This window comes from Ranitomeya variabilis, chromosome 4, assembly GCF_051348905.1.
Source record: "Ranitomeya variabilis isolate aRanVar5 chromosome 4, aRanVar5.hap1, whole genome shotgun sequence".
NCBI lineage: Eukaryota > Metazoa > Chordata > Amphibia > Anura > Dendrobatidae > Ranitomeya > Ranitomeya variabilis.
Genome location: NC_135235.1, coordinates 692,425,146 through 692,444,881, shown reverse-complemented (window position 1 = coordinate 692,444,881; position 19,736 = coordinate 692,425,146). Strand labels below are relative to the sequence as shown.

The 19,736-nt window shown below is 47.3% G+C and overlaps 1 long non-coding RNA gene across 1 annotated transcript; it reads left to right on the top strand.

Annotated features, from left to right (window-relative positions):
* Positions 1-4,875: 4,875 nt before the first annotated feature.
* On the top strand, positions 4,876-17,609 carry LOC143767722 (uncharacterized). Its single transcript, XR_013213757.1, has 3 exons — positions 4,876-5,545; positions 5,710-5,832; positions 17,446-17,609. It is a non-coding gene; the product is annotated as an uncharacterized LOC143767722 (long non-coding RNA).
* Positions 17,610-19,736: the final 2,127 nt, after the last annotated feature.

Below are 19,736 nucleotides of genomic sequence, written 5' to 3'. Positions count from 1 at the left end.
GGAGATACCAGTGAGGGTTGTGCTGAAAGAGGCAGCACCTTACTGAGGCGCACTACCGGTGGCCGGAACGCCGAGGAGGTAAAGAGTTTCAAGCCATACCTCAGACCTACGGCAGGGCAGTTAGCTTTAGGCGGACTGTCTCACGCATCACCCAGGAAGGCAAAGGGGGGTACCAACAGGAGAGGGGCGCAGATAGAGTCCCGGAAGATCTCCGAGCCTCCCCGTCATACGGGTGCGTTCCTACCATAGTATCTGGAGGGACGAGGAAGATCATTGCGAATTAAGTTGTTGTGAGGGAACACGAGAAACAGACACAACAGTTGTGGGGTACTTTCCGTAAGCACAGCAGGGAAGGACTGCAACACATAGCGCTAGAAGGAAGGCACCGATTTCCACCTGCAAGGAGAGCTCTGGAAGTGCCATTGGACCGGCCGGACTTGCGCAGCCTGGTGAGCCGTATTCTGGACTGAGGACCCAGAGAGCTTCAGTAAAGAGGTAAAGAGACTGCAACCTGGTGTCCTCGTTATTTACCGCGACCTGCACCCCACAACTGCACCGCTACACCGTTACTACACCACTTATTGCACCGGACGTCCCCCACTGACAGACAGGGCCACGGACCGGGTCTAGCCACCGTGACAACCCCAGGACTGAGACCTAGAGGCCCGGCTCCGGGTACCCCTCAGCCCTGCGGCGGTGTGGGGGCGCTCCAAACTTGGCGTCACGAACAGGATCTACTTAAGCCTGAAGAATCGGGTCATGTGTGCCTAGAGACTGTGATTTGTTGTGCTTGGACTGTACTTTATTGAGAGAACTGTGTGCTACTGCTTGCCGTTGAGAGTTCGCGCCAAAATCCGCCGCCATTGCAGCGCTGAGAAGAGCGCAGGAAGAGAAGAGGGGCGTGGAGTGGGCGTAGACGAGCTGCAGAGCGCGAACAACAATGGCCGCCCAGTCTAAGTATTTCTGTGCAGTGAGGACGTGTCCGTCAGCAGCAGAGATCCGCCTCCTAATCCTTAATGGGGGGCGGAGGCAGAGAAAACGAAACTGCTCACGCAGGAGAGAGCGGGAAAAAGACCAGGAAGCGACCCACGTGGAGGACGCTATGGCCAGCAGCTCCGAACCCGATAGCGGGGTTGAAGTGGAAGTCTCCCCTGACTACCCGGATGAGCCCAGCAGCCTGTCCTCCGTGGATAACACCAAATTCCTGAGAGCCGAGATGGAGGATTTATATAACCAGCTCCTCCAACTGCATGTGAGAGTCCAGGCCCCGCATCAGGTGGTACCGGTAGCAGATTCCCGGACATCGGAAGAACCAGCGGGACCTGTTGCGGAAAGTGGAATCGTACCAGTGGGTGAGTCCGCCGATCCTGCCCCACCAGCAGAGGGTGTGTTAGTGGGACCCGTAGCAGCACCACCTCTCCCGGGGACCCATAGACTTCAGCGCCTGTTACCATGGGAGGAAGCCACGGGCATGGAACACCGTATGCGAGCCCCTATCACCCCTACTCCCTTACCGTGCGAGGTCAGTGCGGAGCGCACGGTGTGCCGCTGGGTGAACCCTGGATCCAATCTCATGGGGTTCCCCGGGGTGGAGACCCAGAAGGGAGAAATGGTACAGGCCCTAAGCTGGGAAGAATATCAGATCCAGCTAGAACAGCGGTGGCGGGAGGAAGAGAAAGCACATCAGGCTAAACGGGAGGCCTACCATCAAAAAGATTTGGCGGTCAAGGACCGGGCCCGTAAGGACCCCACCACTCACCAGGCCCCGCGCAGGCAGGGCATCGTCACCGTCTTTAAACTCCAAGGAGGCTGGGGCTTCATTAAAGAACCGGGGCTATACGCGGAGGTCTTTGTTAACCGACGGGATGTCGAGTCACACCTTAGAGAGGGTCACCCCGATCGAGACCTCTATCCGGGAGACAGTGTTACCTACACCCGGCATCTTGGGGAAAAAGGGTGGTTTGCTCTGAATGTCTACAAGAAAGAGAAACCAGCCCCTGTAGCCAAAGTGCCGCCGTGTGACCGATCTGTAACCACCCTGGTCGGCCCCACCTGCCTGACCGCAGAACTTGCGATCTGCCACCCGGTCGCCGCCACCACCGTCGTGCCTAAGGAGGTGCCCCTTCGAGTGACCGATGTTCCTGATGTACCAGCACAGAGAGAAGTGGGGACACAGACCTTGATCGCCGCGCACGACCTGGTCGTACAACAGACCCGAACCCACGGGGTGTATCTGGCAGCGGGAGTGGACCTGACACCTGAATCGCAGGGGTCCGCTCGCCAGGTGGCACCTCATGGAAACTTCTGAAAGAAGAATAAGATTTCACTGCTTGTGAAAATGTACATAGTTACTGTTCATTCCTTTAACTGTTCCTGTTTGCTGCTAAACCCGTCTAGGGTTAAAGGTGATCCCTCTGTTAACCCGGGATCCTCTTTGTTTGTTTTCCTTGTCTGAAGATGTTGCACAAAAGTTTAAAGAACTGCAGAAATCATGGACTGCGCATGATTCAAACTCTCCCTTGTAAAAAGTTTGCACCTTCTTAAGGGTGCTCCCTACTGGTTTTAGCCAAAGACACTTTGCGAAGATATTTGCCCTACTGGTTTGAGCCAAAAGACACTTTGCGAAGATTCCTTCTCTACTGGTTTTAGTTAAAGACACTTTGCGAAGAAACCTTTCCTACTAGTCCTAGTTAAAGACACTTTGTGAAGATCCCGGGCTGGAACTTTGCATAAGACTGGTAGGCTGAGAAGACGAGCTACCTCAGAAAGACTTGGTCCCCTCTTAAAGGGGATGTGACGAAGTAAATTTGAAAGAGATACTGTTACCGAACAGTAATGTGATAATGATGCCTTGAAAAAGAAAATGTAACTGTTTTACATGCCGAGTTATATGTGTTGAAGTTGTTGAAATGTGAAATCTGAATAATGTTTTGTAGAAAGGAAAGATGCAGAGAGCCCGTAGGGGTAGATGTAGAAGCCTGCATAGTTGAAAGTAAAAGAAGTAGTAATGAAGGTGAGGATAGAAGGTAAACCCCGCGTCCCCATTGAAAAGTTACTTTGTTACTAAGGACAGAGAGTGAACCCGTAGGGGTTAGAGAGTGAGTCCTTAAAGGAGCCGAGTAGAGCGGGCTCAGAGTTCTTTAAATGAAAGGAATGTTATGTCTATACTGTGTATAGTAGCGAAAGGCAGTAGGCCCTGGCTGAACAGGGCGGTCCTGTAAAAGAAAGGAGAGGCAGTAGGTCTGGTGCCGTAGGGACAGGCGGTCCTGCAGGTTCACAAGAAGGAGAATGTAAAGTTGAAATGCCTTATAATGTGATTATAGGAAGGCCTTTGATAGACTAAGAGTGTGAGTTTCTTAAAGGCAATGTTAAGTTATTGTTCCAAAAATTGCACTAAGTAGAATACCCGGTTGGGTAACAGAAGTTATTTATGCTCTGTAATTTATAATGTTGATTATGTTTGTAACGTTAAAAGTGTCCTCACCTCCCATAAAGGGAAGCCTACTTAAGTATACTTACTGTTATTTGCACTCAACAAAATTGTATGTCTTTTTGCTAACCTGTATTGTTGTTTTTCTTCCCAGTCCCGGAGTACTGTGTTTAACCAGGGGGGAGTGCAGCGCCCCAGAGTCCTGGTCGTTGCAGTATCATGGCTCAGCCACTAAGGGGGGCCATGGTGCGTTCGATGGCACTGAAGAAGTTCTCTGAGCAGGTATCACAGTCACCAATACATTTCACAGCTGGGCCTCCGGGGGGAGCTAAGGGTGCTATTCATTAGGCCACTCCCCACCATAGTGGGTAAACTGGGGGTCAGGCAGGAAGTTAGAGAGAACGCTGACGGGATTGAACGGAGCAACACCCCGTGGCAGGGGGTGTTGTGAAGGGAGAGACTGTAGGGTCTCTGCCAGGGGTGGGATCCTGGCAGAGGCTTGGCATTGAAAGAACGTAACGGGTCCGCGCAGGCTCCTGGAAGCGGCGGGACTCAAGAAAGGACTAAGAAGCGAGATAGATTGTGCTGAGTGAGAAACGAAATCAAGCGAAAGGAGATACCAGTGAGGGTTGTGCTGAAAGAGGCAGCACCTTACTGAGGCGCACTACCGGTGGCCGGAACGCCGAGGAGGTAAAGAGTTTCAAGCCATACCTCAGACCTACGGCAGGGCAGTTAGCTTTAGGCGGACTGTCTCACGCATCACCCAGGAAGGCAAAGGGGGGTACCAACAGGAGAGGGGCGCAGATAGAGTCCCGGAAGATCTCCGAGCCTCCCCGTCATACGGGTGCGTTCCTACCATAGTATCTGGAGGGACGAGGAAGATCATTGCGAATTAAGTTGTTGTGAGGGAACACGAGAAACAGACACAACAGTTGTGGGGTACTTTCCGTAAGCACAGCAGGGAAGGACTGCAACACATAGCGCTAGAAGGAAGGCACCGATTTCCACCTGCAAGGAGAGCTCTGGAAGTGCCATTGGACCGGCCGGACTTGCGCAGCCTGGTGAGCCGTATTCTGGACTGAGGACCCAGAGAGCTTCAGTAAAGAGGTAAAGAGACTGCAACCTGGTGTCCTCGTTATTTACCGCGACCTGCACCCCACAACTGCACCGCTACACCGTTACTACACCACTTATTGCACCGGACGTCCCCCACTGACAGACAGGGCCACGGACCGGGTCTAGCCACCGTGACAACCCCAGGACTGAGACCTAGAGGCCCGGCTCCGGGTACCCCTCGGCCCTGCGGCGGTGTGGGGGCGCTCCAAATATAATAGAAGTACATGGTGTACGCTGCGCACAGAGCGGAGCCGTGTGCGATGCTTCGGGTATATAGGCCGCAGTGCAGACACTTGCTGAGTGTGAGGAGCGAGTGGAGTGGGATCCCAGTGAGAAGAGAATCTCCGCTGCTCCCACCATTGATGCCGTACACAGAACAGCATACAACCCCCTAAAGTGACCCCATTTCGGACCCTGTACCCACCAGGGAAGTCATCTCAGGGTGTAATGGGCATTTTTATCCCACAGCTGTCACTGGTTTCTTTATCACTCGGTTGTGAAGATAATATTACATTTGTTCTGAGGCGCAGTGAGGGGCTCAGCTCAGGGGGGAAACATCTGAGTGGGCCCCTAACCAGGTGTCACGGTGGTACCTCACCTGCCCTCTCAGCGCCTCCCTACTCACTATGGTCACCGCACGGCTTCTCAGCATGTTGCTTCCATTTGGCCTTATGGCAGGATTGGCCGGTCTCTACAGTAATATAACCCTGCTGTGTCCTTCAGAGATTAGGTCCCCAGCCTATCCTGTGCCGGCAGGTCCTATATTAGGCAGCTCCACCCACCGCCCTGCTGAATGTTGGTTCCTAGGCAGTTTATTCTGTACATGTCCAGTTTGTGTTGCCTGTTGTACCTCACACTTGTGTCTCTGACCCCCGATCAGCTGCTCCAGTCCTGGTGACTACCCTGGAGTAGTACCTGTGTCTATCAGCTGTCCAGCCTGTCCTCTCCATCAGTAACTCTAGTGAAGACCTGGTGGACACCTAGTTACACCCCTCCAGGGTGAGCCCGACCCGTTGTGCAGTGGGTCCACATCCACTAGTGTTACACCAAGTAATTGTGCACATGTCCCAAATTTTGAAGCACAGATCATGCAGTGCACATAGCAGCAAATTTTGTCCACCCCCCAATCCACACCCATTTACCATTTCTTTCTCTCCCAGCAGGAGGAGTTGTCAGAGGGACGCTGGTTGTGAGGAAAATTCAGCAGACGCCTGAGACTGCAGGAAGTAGACCCAAATTCCGGACTGTCCGCTGTATCCGGGACAGATGGGACTAGAGAGGAGCAGGTGGGTTCAGGGGTCTCTGGTCCAGCGTGTGTGGGACCTGGGGATTATTGTTTGTTCCTTCATTCACAGTCGGAGCCTCCAGAACTTCCTCATCGTTATGTAGCGTCACTATACGACATCCAGCTTTGTTGTGTCTGTACGGCCGTGTTCACACGTTCCAGAAACACTGTGTTTTTTGGTTTCTGCAGGATGAAACTCCACAATAACAATCTTCTCCCCCTTATTTGATGCGTTTTTGGTGCAGATGTGAAGCCACATTTTTCATTCACTTTTTATAGCACAGAAAAGCTTTGATTCTACAATTAATAAAGTTTCTGCAATTTTTACCTGCGTTTTTATTAGGCTCCACATAGAAGACGAGAAAAAAAGCAACAAAACCGCACAGATTAGCCACATCCTTGGGGCACAGCAGGCGTCTTCTATGTTATAGTAGTTTTTATTAAGGATTTAAGGACACAGACAAGAACCAAATAACAGGAAAAAAGAGAAATATAAAGGGATGAAAGATAGAGGCAAAATACAGGGTGGAAAGGGTTAAGGATGAGAAGGGGGAGGGAAATATGGTTTATTGGGGAAAAGGGAAAAATAAAAGGGATAGAAGGACAATGAAAAATATTGGTCTGTACAGGATAGGCAGGGGAAGGGGTTACTGTACATATATAATACCTTATATATAAAACATTTAAAAGGCCGGAGGAGAAGAAAAGGAACAGGAAAGGCAAGGAAAGAAAAGGGGAAGGAAGAACAGCGGTAACAGGCGGAGGGACGACATATAGAGAAATACTGACTGTTACATAATGTGAGATACTGATTGCTGGATCCTAATAGCGGCGCAGATCTCATGGAATCTCATCCACTTTGCTTGGACAGTTAAACAGCAGAATTTATATGAAAAAAAGGCAGCAGAAAATCCTCAGCATTTACTCTACATGTGAACATGATCTACATTTCACAGCAGAGTGGACGTGATTCCATGAAATCTCCGCTCTCTGTGGCCTGAAGACGCTGCTGAACTCTGGGGTTTGATGCATTTTTTCTCTATAGGCTTCTTCTGAAAAAACGTAAGAAGAAAAAAAATGTATGAAGAGAAAAAAACGCAGTTACATTTTTAAGCGCAGAAACAAAGCTTTTCTGTACTATTAATAAATTGTTAAACGCGGCTTCATATCTGCCTCAAAAACGCATAAAAAATGGGGGGGGGAAATCTGGTGTGGACACATGCAGAAAAAAAGCAGAAGAAAGAACTCGGCATTTACGCTATGTGTGAACACGGTCTCAGCGTTACAGTTTTATTACAGTATTTTATGGGTTTAATAGAGAAAAATATCAATTACGCCTTTTTTTTCCCCCATAATTTACCAATTCCTGTAAATAATCTGATCGCTGTGTTGTGCGGGTCGTTACGATTATATTGACACAAATATGTCTGGGTCATTTACGGATTTGTGATGACATTATTTTTTCATTATCAAGTGTTTTTCATTATTATTTTTTAGTAATTTTATAGGATGAAAAAATCTCTTGTTCTCCTCTAGGACACAGAAACATCCATTGTACACAGCAGTGTATTTCTATCAGTATAATCTGCCTGTAGTCAGAGCCTGGAATATGGATCAAGTACACAGAATTCTGCCAGAGCCTTCAGCAGAGATTGTGGCTCAGCAGCTGAAAGTACCTGTCAGTAATGCTGAGGCCACGGGTTCAAGATCTGGGAGCCTAATGGAAAAAAAGCATTTTTGTAATTGCTTATTATTTTTAATACTTTTATAGGAGCAAAAAATATATTTTTCTTCACCTCAGTATACAGGCACCATAAAAATACATTGTTATACAGTTGTGCTCACAAGTTTACATACCCTGGCAGAACTTTTGGCTTCTTGGCCTTTTTTTCAGAGAATATGAATGATAACACCAAAACATTTTCTCCACTCATGGTTAGTGGTTGGGTGAAGCCATTTATTGTCAAACTATTGTGTTTTCTCTTTTTAAATCATAATGACAACCCAAAGCATCCAAATGACCCTGATCAAAAGTTCACATACCCTGGGGATTTTGGCCTGATAACATGCACAGAAGTTGACACAAATGGGCTTGAATGGCTACTAATGGTAACATCCTCACCTATGACCTGTGACAAATGTCTGGAAAATTGTTCAGGATGCAAAGAAATACCCATAAGAATTGGCAGACACAAGTGATGCTATCTGCATGATAAAGGTATATATTACTATAATAAGAGTATGGATGCATTTACTGCACATAATAGATTAATAAATAAAAAATAAAATGAATTAGGGTAGTGGATAACTTCTTTAATATTTGGTACAGAAATCTTTGTTTGAAATTAAAGAGGTCAGACATTTCCTGTAGTCCTTGACCAAGTTTGCACACAATGCAGCAGGGATTTTGACCCATTCCTCCATACAGATTTGCTCCAAATCGTTCAGGTTTCGGGGCTGTCGGTGTGTAACATTGATATTCAGCTCTCTCCAAAGATTTTCTATTGATTTCAGGACTGGAGACTGGCCAGGCCACTGCAGGACCTTGAAATGCTTCTTACAGAGCCACTCCTTAGTTGCTCTTGCTGTGTGTTTTGGGTCATCGCCATGCTGGAAGACTCAGCCACGACCAATCTTCAATGCTCCTATGAAAAGAAGGAGGTTGTTGGCCAAAATTTTGCAATCCATGACCCATCCATCCTCCCTTCAATACAGTGAAGTTGTCCTGTCTGCTTTGCAGAAAAGCACCCTCAAAGAATGAGGTTTCCCCCACCATGCTTCATGGTTCGAACAGTGTTCTTCTTCCTCCAATATGGTCATGTAATTGATAGCAAAAAGTTCTATTTTTGTCTCATCTTACTACATGACCTTCTCCATTGCCTCCTCTGGATCATCCAGATGGCAATTGGTGAAATTCTAACGGGCCTTGACATGCGCTGGCGTGAGCAACAGAACCTTGCGTGCCCTGAAAGATTTTAATCCATGATGGCAGAATGTGTTTTTAGCACTACTACCAGCACCGCTGCATGGTGTCACCTTCCCCCTCCATGCTGGGACACTTACTCACTGCCCCGGATCCTTGGAGCAAATCATCTGCATACTCCTGCTTCCTGGTTGTGTGAGCGCTGCAACACCCAGCGGCACACCTAGTACGCACGTGCCACACTCCCCCATTTTTAATGGGGCAGAGCAAGCATATGCTAAATGCGCTCAGCGCTCAGAGCTATTCAGTATAATTACTACACCTGTAAAATGGCCTCCAGCCAATTTCTGGGAGTCATCCTGTGTGCATTCTCTGTAGTCAGCCGTGTGCATGTATATGTGATGATTGCTCCAGCGGCACTGAAAACATGCTCTGACATCACACTAGCAGCAGGGCAGGCCAGCACCTCCGAGGCATATAAGGAGAGGTCTGGCCAACTGTGCAGCTTGGATACCCAGAAATTAAATGGAACTGAAGCATCAGGAAGGACACAGGTATTGTCACTTAGATACACATTGATCATGTTGTTCAACTTCTGCCTGCTTTACATTGTTACCAGTCCACATAGCCCTTGCTGATGAGCCGGTTTATTGAAGATGGCCCAGTTTGTGAACATTTTCCCCCCACCTCTTTTGTACCAGCTGGGCGTGTCTCTCCCCATTAATGCATGCTGTTGCAAAGAGCTGGTACCTCTGCTACCAGCGGTGTCTGAGTCTGATGCTGTCATCAAATGATCGACAACATCAAATGATCGACAACAGCCCTCTTGATGGATTCAGGTGGCCAACCAGTATAAGTTGCTGTTGAAAATGGGGTTCACGCGAGGGTCTTTGGACAGACAATTAGACATGAACTGTGCCATGTGTGCCAAGCTGCACTGAGGCAAATGTTCTGTGGCCCCAGAAGGAGGAACAATACCCACCCTCTCCTCCTCCTCCTCTCCAGCCCACCCATGCTGGACAGACCTGAAGCTGGGGTTGGGAGTCCCCTCTGTACCACATAAAAATAAGTCCTCTCCCTCCTCCTCTTTATCACCCAATCTTGCTTCATCATGATATTTTACGTTATAATAGATGAATGTGGTTATAATCTGCGCTGCTGTAACAAATAATGAATCCAGATATAGTTGTAAGGTGTTCGGGTGGTTTATTCAACGCGTTTCGAAGCTCATGGCTTCTTCTTCAGGAAGTTTCCACACAAAGATATATCTAAAGGTATATCTTTGTGTGGAAACTTCCTGAAGAAGAAGCCATGAGCTTCGAAACGCGTTGAATAAACCACCCGAACACCTTACAACTATATCTGGATTCATTATTTGTTACAGCAGCGCAGATTATAACCACATTCATCTATTATAACGTCTCTAAGAGGTCGCAGCGCCGACCTGTGGATCTGCAGCAGCTGACAAATTACACGCCTTTACTTTGCACCACCAGGTGAGCAGTTCTCTTATAATTCTGTAAGAGCAGTCCTGAGGATAAGACCCTATTTGCGCTTTTTTGTCTCCTATTTCTTCTATACTCATCATGATATTGGCTGGGCTGGGTAGGATCACCCAGTGTGAAATCTTGCTCCATACAGACTGATTTTTAGATTATGCAGCGATTCTTTCAACATACATAGCATTGGGATGATAACACTAAAAATAGCCTCATCACCACTCACAAGTTATCAAGCACCTCACAAATGTCAGCAATCCACACCCACTCGACAGTTATGTGTTTTGGCTGAGTCGCAGTCTGACAGGCATGTTTAAGCTGGTATTCAGAAAGTGCCCTCTGCTGCTCACTAATCCTTGCCAACATATGATATGTTCAGTTCCACCGTGTGGCCAGGTCGCAAATGAGTCAGTGATTTTGCAAATTAAATTGCTTTTGAAGCACTGCAAGATCGGCAACAGCGGTAGAGGAATGGCAGAAATGGGCACAAATATGGCGCACCTTCTCAAGTAGGTATGGCAAGTCAGGGTATGTTTTGATAAATTTCTTAACCACTAGGTTCAGCACGTGAGCCATGCATGGCACGTGTACAAGCTTTCTGAGCTTTAATGCCGCCACCAGGTTACGCCCATTATCGCAGACAACCTGACCGGGTTCGAGTTGCAGTGGGGAGAGCCACTGATCGGTCTGTTTTATTCCTTTCCACAGCTCTGCTGCAGTGTGTGATGTTGGAACTGAACAGATCAGCTTCAGCAGATCGTATTCCCGCTTTGCCGATGCGCTGCTGCACAGTTCCCAACTTGTGAGTGATGTGGAGGGTAATTCAGCATAGGATGAGGAGGTGGAAGAGTAGGAGGAAGAGGGGAGGCTTGATGTATATGATGCAGAAACCATGACTAAGTTTGTGCCCGCTATATGTGGCTTGGGTAGGATAACTGATGTTCCAGTTTGCGACTTTGTCCCACCCTCCACCAGGTTCAGCCAGTGTGCCATGACAGAAATGTATCATCTCTGTCCACAACTACTTGTCCACGTGTCTGTTGTTAGGTGGACTTTCCTGGTTACGGCATTGGTGAGTGCACGCTTTAGATTGTTTAACACGTGCTGGTGTAATGCAGGGATGGCACACCAGGAAAAATAGTGCCGGCTGGGAACAGAGTAACGTGGGGCAGCCACAGCTAAGAAATCATGGAAATACGGTCCCCACAAGCCTAAGTGGCAACATCTCCACGGCTAGCAACTTGGCAATGTGCGCATTTAGTGTTTGTGCTTGTGGGTGCGTGGGTTGGTATTTACGCTTCCTTTCATAGATCTGGGGAACGGACAACTGGACTCTTGGCTGGGACAAACAAGTGGATGGGATTGTTGTGTCCTGTATCTCTGCAACTGCAGATTGTGAGCAGGAGGTATGGGCATCTAATTCCTGGCCAGCAGATTGGTAAGGATGGATCACAAGAGAGATGGCAGTGGTTTGACTCACAGACACTGATTTGGTACTCTGTTGTTCCGCCGACTAGGGTGCTTGGCTGCCATGTGTTTACACATACTGGTTGTGCTCTGGTTGCCTTTGCCCTGGCCTCTGCTCAGCTTCGTATGGAAGATGCTACAGATGGCAAGGTTTGGTTCAGAAGGACCATCCAAAAAAAATTCTAGACAGAGGATGAATGCCACCTTGCCTTGACTTGGGACACAGAGGGATTGCTCTTGGCAACCATTGACACACTCCGCACTCTGCTCAAACCAGTAGCCCTCGGTTAATTGTTGGTGCTACATATCCACCTTCTTTCGCTGTGCTGCTGTGTTGGCTATGCGTACCAACGGTCCAGGTAGGATCAGTGGACTCATCATCGACCACCTGGTCGTACAAGTCATCCTTCTTCCGTGTTGACATTGTCGGCTGGCCAGATGGCAACTGTGTCTCATCATCATCAGCCTCCACGTGGCTGAAAGTGGCTTTCTTCTGTGTGTGGGTTTTCATATATTTGGCCATGAACAGACGATACCTCCTCACGTTCCTCTTCAATGTTGCACATTGAGAGGCCAGACGCAACCAAAGGATAATATGTACCAAACATCATCGGAGTGGCCAAGCATGGGGTCAAATGTTTCCTGTGACTGCTGAGGGGGGGCGGAAGTAGGAACAGGTTGAGGATTGGATGACCCAGCATTCTGTGTATCGACAGTAGACTGTGTGGTTGTGGAGGATTGGGTGCTACTAGAAAATTTCATTGAGGCCTTATCTGCCATCCAAGACAGTATCTGCTCTTGCTCTTCTGGCTTCCAGACACGTTTACATTCCAGACCTGGAATTTTCAACAGGAACATAGATGCATCAACCTTCTTCTGTCTCACTGACTCAGCGCCTTGTCAGGCACCACTGACAACCCCACGTTCACTTCCCTTCACAACAGGCTTTTTGGGAATTTGTTTTTTTTTTGTGAGAGATATAGAAGTTCAGATGCAGATATTGGGGAACAAGGAACAGTTCGTGCTCTGTGGAAGGTAGCCCTACAGCCTAGTACTGCTTTGTGTTTTACAAACAGCACTGCAAAAAAATTGAACTGAGTTTAACACCGAATATTTTGCTCTACAGTCACCACAGAAGACAACAAAGCTGGCTCCGTGTCAGTTGTGCAGTAACATGCCTGCTATTCGGTGTGCAAACAGCACTGTAAAGGAAAAAAAATTGAAATGAGTTTAACGCTGAATATTTTGCTCACCAGTCACCACAGAAGACAATGCACCTGGCTGAGTGTCAGTTGTTCTGTAACGTGTGTGTTATTCGGTGTGCAAACAGCACCGTAAAGGCAAAAAATTGATCTGAGTTTAACGCCGAATATTTTGCTCGACAGTCACCACAGAAGACAACGGAGCTGGCTGCGTGTCAGTTGTGCAGTAACATGCGTACTATTCGGTGTGCAAACAGTACCACAAGAGCAAATAAATTGGCCTGCAGGGGTAAATGTGACCCCAAGAATAGCTGGTAAAACTGTCACTACTCCCTGACCTTATACAGTACTTTCTGCAAGAGCAGAGATATTGAGGTTCTATGTACGTACTGTAACTCTCCTGCCTGTCTCCCTGTACTACTACAGTCACCTACTACTAGAATAGCTCTCACAAGAGCTTTTGCGTTTTTTTAGATGATTTCTGGATGATTTCCAAATGCACAACTCTCCCTAGCAGCTGCTCACACTCTCCCTATGCTAGCACTAGCTGTGTTCCGGATGCAATGTGCAGAAAATGGTGCCGACAGGGCATTTCTTGAGCTTATGAGTCACAGCCTACTATGATGACTCATCTATGACGCTGTGCAGCCAGCCAATCACAGTAATTCCGCCCACAACCAAGAAGGCTGTGGCATTACTGTGATTGGCTAATCTTGGGCGGGAGATACGAATATTGCGAGGCGAGTAGTGAAATACTCACTAGGATTCGAGTACCGCATTACTAGCCGAGTACCGAATCCTAGCAAATATGCTCGCTCATCCCTAATAAGGAATCCCACCTTGACCCAATCAGAGGGGAAACTGGAAGCATTTAATTCGATGTACAGCAAGCACCGCTCCAGGAACCCTTGGCACTCCTTAGGATCTCCATAGTACTTTGGCAGATCCAAAGCGGTGTGCTTGTTGATTTCGTAAGCCAGAAGTTTACAACAGAAATTACCATTGGGGAAACAAATTCATTTGGTTGCTCATACTGGCAAAAAAAAAATTATCTTGCTCCGAGAGCGTAGGACCTTTGGACTCAGCGGGGGCCATGGCCTGAGCAAACTGTAACGCTTGTGCCTGACTGGTTGGCGTGAGCATGGGGGGTGTGGCCCCACTGTGCCACAAACCAGACAACCCTGGAAGAGTCATGACTAAGCAGCTACCTTGGTGATCGCTGGAGCCTATGATTGTGAGGTCAGGTTTGTGCGGCAGGTAGCTGCCAGGTACCACTCCAGGGTGGTGTCTGGCTGTGGCTGCTGATCCCTCTGGGGAACGGAACACTCAGGTGCAGGCGAGGGTCGATGGGCAGGACTGGCAGGTAGGATAGGCGGGCACAGCTGGTACTCTGGCAGGACAGGCGGGCACATTTGGCACACTGGAAGGACAGGCGTGCACGGTTGAGATACTGGAGGCGGGCACAGCTAGCGGTACTGGAACCTGTTAGGGTAGGATAGGAACATAGACAGGTATGCGTGGTATATGGGAACAGGTAGGGACTAGTGATGGGCGAGTATGCTCGTTGCTCAGGTGGTCTCCGAGTGTTTGTTAGTGCTCTGAGATTTAGTTTTAGTTACCGCAGCTGCATGATTTACGACTGCAGGACAGCCTGAGTACATGTGAAGTAGAAAACCCGAGCAACAAGTATACTCGCTCATCACTAGTAAGGACCTGTTCACACTGGAGGTTAAGGATCTGATACAAGAGGGACTGGAATACAGACAGATAAGAGTGGGATACAGGAAGGGGTGGAGCTGGGACTGACTTGGAAAGGACAGAGACATGGACTGGAATGAGTGACTTATGGGAACAGGTAGAAACCTGTTCAGATTGGAGAAGTGAGGTCCTGCAGAGTGCGGAACAGGAGCGGAGCAGAACCACAAGGTAGCAGAGTGGAGAGTAGAATAGAGCCGCTGGTTGCAGAGCAACGAGCAGAGCCGCAAGGAGCGGAGCAAGGCAGAACCGCAAGGAGCGGAGCAAGGCAGAACCGCAAGGAGAGGAACTGAGAGCAGAGCAAAGCCGCAGTTTGTGGCAAACACAGCAGAAGTAAACACAGAGAGCGGAGCACAAGGATACACCCAGCAGGGTAGGAAAGGCTACAGACAAGGTTACAAGTACACACAGGAATAGGGCAGTTCAGACTAGGTCAGGTACAGGAACAGATTTAGGATACAGGGTACGGGCCAGGGTATGCAGCCCCCTGGAGGCGGAAATGAGAGTCACAGGTACAGGACTGAGTTCAGACTAGGTCAGGTACAGGAACAGATTCAGGATAGAGGGTATGGGCCAGGGTATGCGGCCCCCTGGAGGCGGAAACGAGAGTCATAGGTACAGGACTGAGTTCAGACTAGGTCAGGTACAGATTCAGTATAGAGGGTATGAGCTAGGGTATGCAGCCCCCTGGAGGCGGAAATGTGAGACACAGCTACAGGCCATTGTATGAAGCCCCTCTGGTTGGCTAAAACAAGAGACACAGGAATACAGGACCTGGCAACTCATCAGCAAGACACTAACTGAGAAAGAGTGTTGCTCAGGCATTCCCCTAGGGGTGGGAATGCCTTATGTACCTGAGGCCTCTTGGCAATTGGCTGGGGACACCTTAGGAAAGTGCACACTGTATAAGAACCAGGAAGTGCCAACACCACCCCCCTATGCACATAGCCAGGAAGTATGCAAAGAGCAGGCAGGAGACATGCTGCACACAGCATGGAGCCAGCAGAAGACAGAACTCACAGCATGGCCCGGTGTAGTGAGTAAGTAGATGTGTAAGGCAGGTAGGGGATGGGAGGCCATGCAGTGATGCCAGCATGATTGTTACACTGACTACTGTAATCATGGTATCCAGGTCCAGAAAGGATGCACATGCAATGATTCCTTGTTGGTAGGTTAAATTTACCAATTGCATTATGTGTATTGGCTATGTGATGACATGAAAATTAGGCCCAGACTGTACACCCCTTGGAAAGGATGATGTGCTTTGATAAAAGCCCTTATGCCCTTCCATATATTTGATCTACCCAGATGGGATCAAGTACTCTGAGATGACTACCTACCCAAGAAGGTAAAAAGGGAACTACATACTCCCTGAATGACCCCATATCTACATAGGCACCATTGGGGTCTCGCAGGGAATACCTAACGAGTTCAAAGCCAGAAATAAGGTAACAGGTGGATTTGAATCAATCATCCCTATGATTGGGATAAACAAGAATGTAAAATGGATAAACTAGCTATACTATAATCAGTAAAGGTTTGTTAATTTCACTAGTATGCTATAAGGGGACTCATTGAGCAACTAGGCCCCACATCCATCATGGCCTTCCAGACCAGGATGGGCCTAGACATGATCCTGGTAGAAAAAAGTGGAGTCTGCTAAATGATGGATACTAGCTGCTGCACTTACATACCTAACAACACAGCTTCAGATGGGAGCATATCCAGAGCCCTTACTGACCTATCAGAAGAACTAGCAGAAGCTCAGGGGCAAAGGATCAATGGGACACCTGGTTTGGGTGGTGGGATGGGTGGCAAAGAGCACTCACAAAATTTAGAATAGCTATTCTATGTATTTTGATTGCATTAGCCTTAATTCTATCATGCATAGCTCCATGCCTTAAGAAAATTATGATGAAAACCAAGGAAACCACGGTGATGACCATGCACACCAACTTCGATGATCTTCTATATGAAAGATGCTGCTGTGAAACTGTAAGGAGAAGAATCCAGCTAGGCGTGCTTTCTTTGTGACGGGTCCGGAACTGTTGGGGCTGTCAACTATGCTGCAGAGGGGAAAGCTTAAGGCCCATTCCCGGCAGTTGAGAAAAGGGGGCGTGGTCAACCCCTTCACCCCCAAGGGTGGTTTGCACGTTAATGACCAGGCCAATTTTTACAATTCTGACCCCTGTCCCTTTATGAGGCTATACCTCTGTAACGCTTTGACGGATCTTGGCGATTCTGACATTGTTTTCTCGTGACATATTGTACTTCATGATAGTGGTAAAATTTATTCGATATAACTTGCGTTTATTTGTGAAAAAAAATTGAAATTTGGCAAAACTTTTGAAAAATTCGCAATTTTTATGTCCTTAAATCACAGACATATGTCATGCAAAATACTTAATAAGTAACATTTCCCACATGTCTACTTTACATCAGCACAATTTTGGAACCAAAATTTTTTTTTGTTAGGGAGTTATAAGGGTTAAAAGTTGACCAGAAATTTCTCATTTTTACAACACCATTTTTTTTTAGGGACCACATCTCATTTGAAGTCATTTTGAGGGGTCTATATGATAGAAAATACCCAAGTGTGACACCATTCTAAAAACTGCACCCCTCAAGGTGCTCAAAACCACATTCAAGAAGTTCATTAACCCTTCAGGTGTTTCACAGGAATTTTTGGAATGTTTAAATAAAAATGAACATTTAACTTTTTTTCACACAAAATTTATTTCAGCTCCAATTTGTTTTATTTTACCAAGGGTAACAGGAGAAAATGGACCCCCAAAGTTGTTGTACAATTTGTCCTGAGTACGCTGATACCCCATATGTGGGTGTAAACCATTGTTTGGGCGCATGGCAGAGCTTGGAAGGGAAGGAGCGCCATTTGACTTTTCAATGCAAAATTGACTGGAATTGAGATGGGACGCCATGTTGCATTTGGAGAGCCCCTGATGTGCCTAAACATTGAAACCTCCTACAAGTGACACCATTTTGGAAAGTAGACCCCCTAAGGAACTTATCTAGATGTGTGGTGAGCACTTTGACCCACCAAGTGCTTCACAGAAGTTTATAATGCAGAGCCGTAAAAATAAAAAATCATATTTTTTCACAAAAATGATCTTTTCGCCCCCAATTTTTTATTTTCCCAAGGGTAAGAGAATTTGGACCTAAAAAATGTTGTGCAATTTGTCCTGAGTACGCTGATACCCCATATGTCGGTGTAAACCATTATTTGGGCGCATGGCAGAGCTTGGAAGGGAAGGAGCGCCATTTGACTTTTCAATGCAAAATTGACTGGAATTGAGATGGGACGCCATGTTGCTTTTGGAGAGCCCCTGATGTTCCTGAACAGTGGAAACTCCCCAATTCTACCTGAAACCCTAACCCAAACACACCCCTAACCCTAATCCCAACGGTAACCCTAACCATACCCCTAGCCCTGACACACCCATAATTCTAATCCCAATCCTAATCCCAACCGTAAATGTAATCCAAACCCTAACCCTAACTTTAGCCCCAACCCTAACCCTAACTTTAGCCCCAACCCTAACCCTAACTTTACCTCCAACCCTAGCTCTAACCCTAGCCCTAACCCTAACTTTAGCCCCAACCCTAACCCTAGCCCTAACCTTAGCCCTAACCCTAACCCTAATGGAAAAATGGAAATAAATACATTTTTTTTATTTTTTTATTTTTCCCTAACTAAGGGGGTGATGAAGGGGGGTTTGATTTACTTTTATAGCGGGTTATTTTTTATGATTGGCAGCCGTCACACACTGAAAGACGCTTTTTATTGCAAAAAATATTTTTTGCGTTACCACATTTTAAGAGCTATAATTTTTCCATATTTGAGTCCACAGAGTCATGTGAGGTCTTGTTTTTTGCGGGACGAGTTGATGTTTTTATTGGTAACATGTTTGGGCACGGGAGAATTTTTGATCGCTTTTTATTCCGATTTTTGTGAGGCAGAATGATCAAAAACCAGCTATTCATGAATTTCTTTTGGGGGAGGCGTTTATACCGTTCCGCGTTTGGTAAAATTGATAAAGAAGTTTTATTCTTCGGGTCAGTACGATTACAGCGATACCTCATTTATATCATTTTTTTATGTTTTGGCACTTTTATACGATAAAAGCTATTTTATAGAAAAAATAATTATTTTGGTATCGCTTTATTCTCAGGACTATAACTTTTTTATTTTTTTGCTGATGATACTGTATGGCGGCTCGTTTTTTGCGGGACAAGATGACCTTTTCAGCGGTACCATGGTTATTTATATCTGTCTTTTTCATCGCGTGTTATTCCACTTTTTGTTCAGCGGTATGGCAATAAAGCGTTGTTTTTTGCCTGTTTTTTTTTTTTTTTTCCTTACGGTGTTTCCTGAAGGGGTTAACTAGTGGGGCAGTTTTATAGGTTGGGTCGTTACGGACGCGGCGATACTAAATATGTGTACTTTTATTGTTTTTATTTTAATTAAAGTAATGTATTTATGGGAATAATATATATATATTTTTTCTTTATTTAGGAATTTATTTTTTATTTATTTTTTTACACATGTGGAAACATTTTTGTTTTACTTTGTCCCAGGGAGGGACATTACAGATCGGTGATCTGACAGTGTGCACAGCACTCTGTCAGATCACCGATCTCACTGACAGGGCTGCAGGCTTACCAGCGCCTGCTCTGAGCAGGCACTCGGTAAGCCACCTCCCTCCCTGCAGGACCCGGATGCCGCGGCCATCTTGGATCCGGGACATGCGGCGAGGAGGGGGGTAGGAGACCCTCGGAGCAACGCGATCACATCGCGTTGCTGCGGGGGTCTCAGGGAAGCCCGCAGGGAGCCCCCTCCCTGCGCGATGCTTCCCTATACCGCCGGTACACCGCGTTCATGTATGATCGCGGTGTGCCGGGGGTTAATGTGCCGGGGGCGGTCCGTGACCGCTCCTGGCACATAGTGCCGAATGTCAGCTGCGATATGCAGCTGACACCCGGCCGCGATCGGCCGCGCTCCCCCCGTGAGCGCGGCCGATCGCGTATGATGTACTATCCC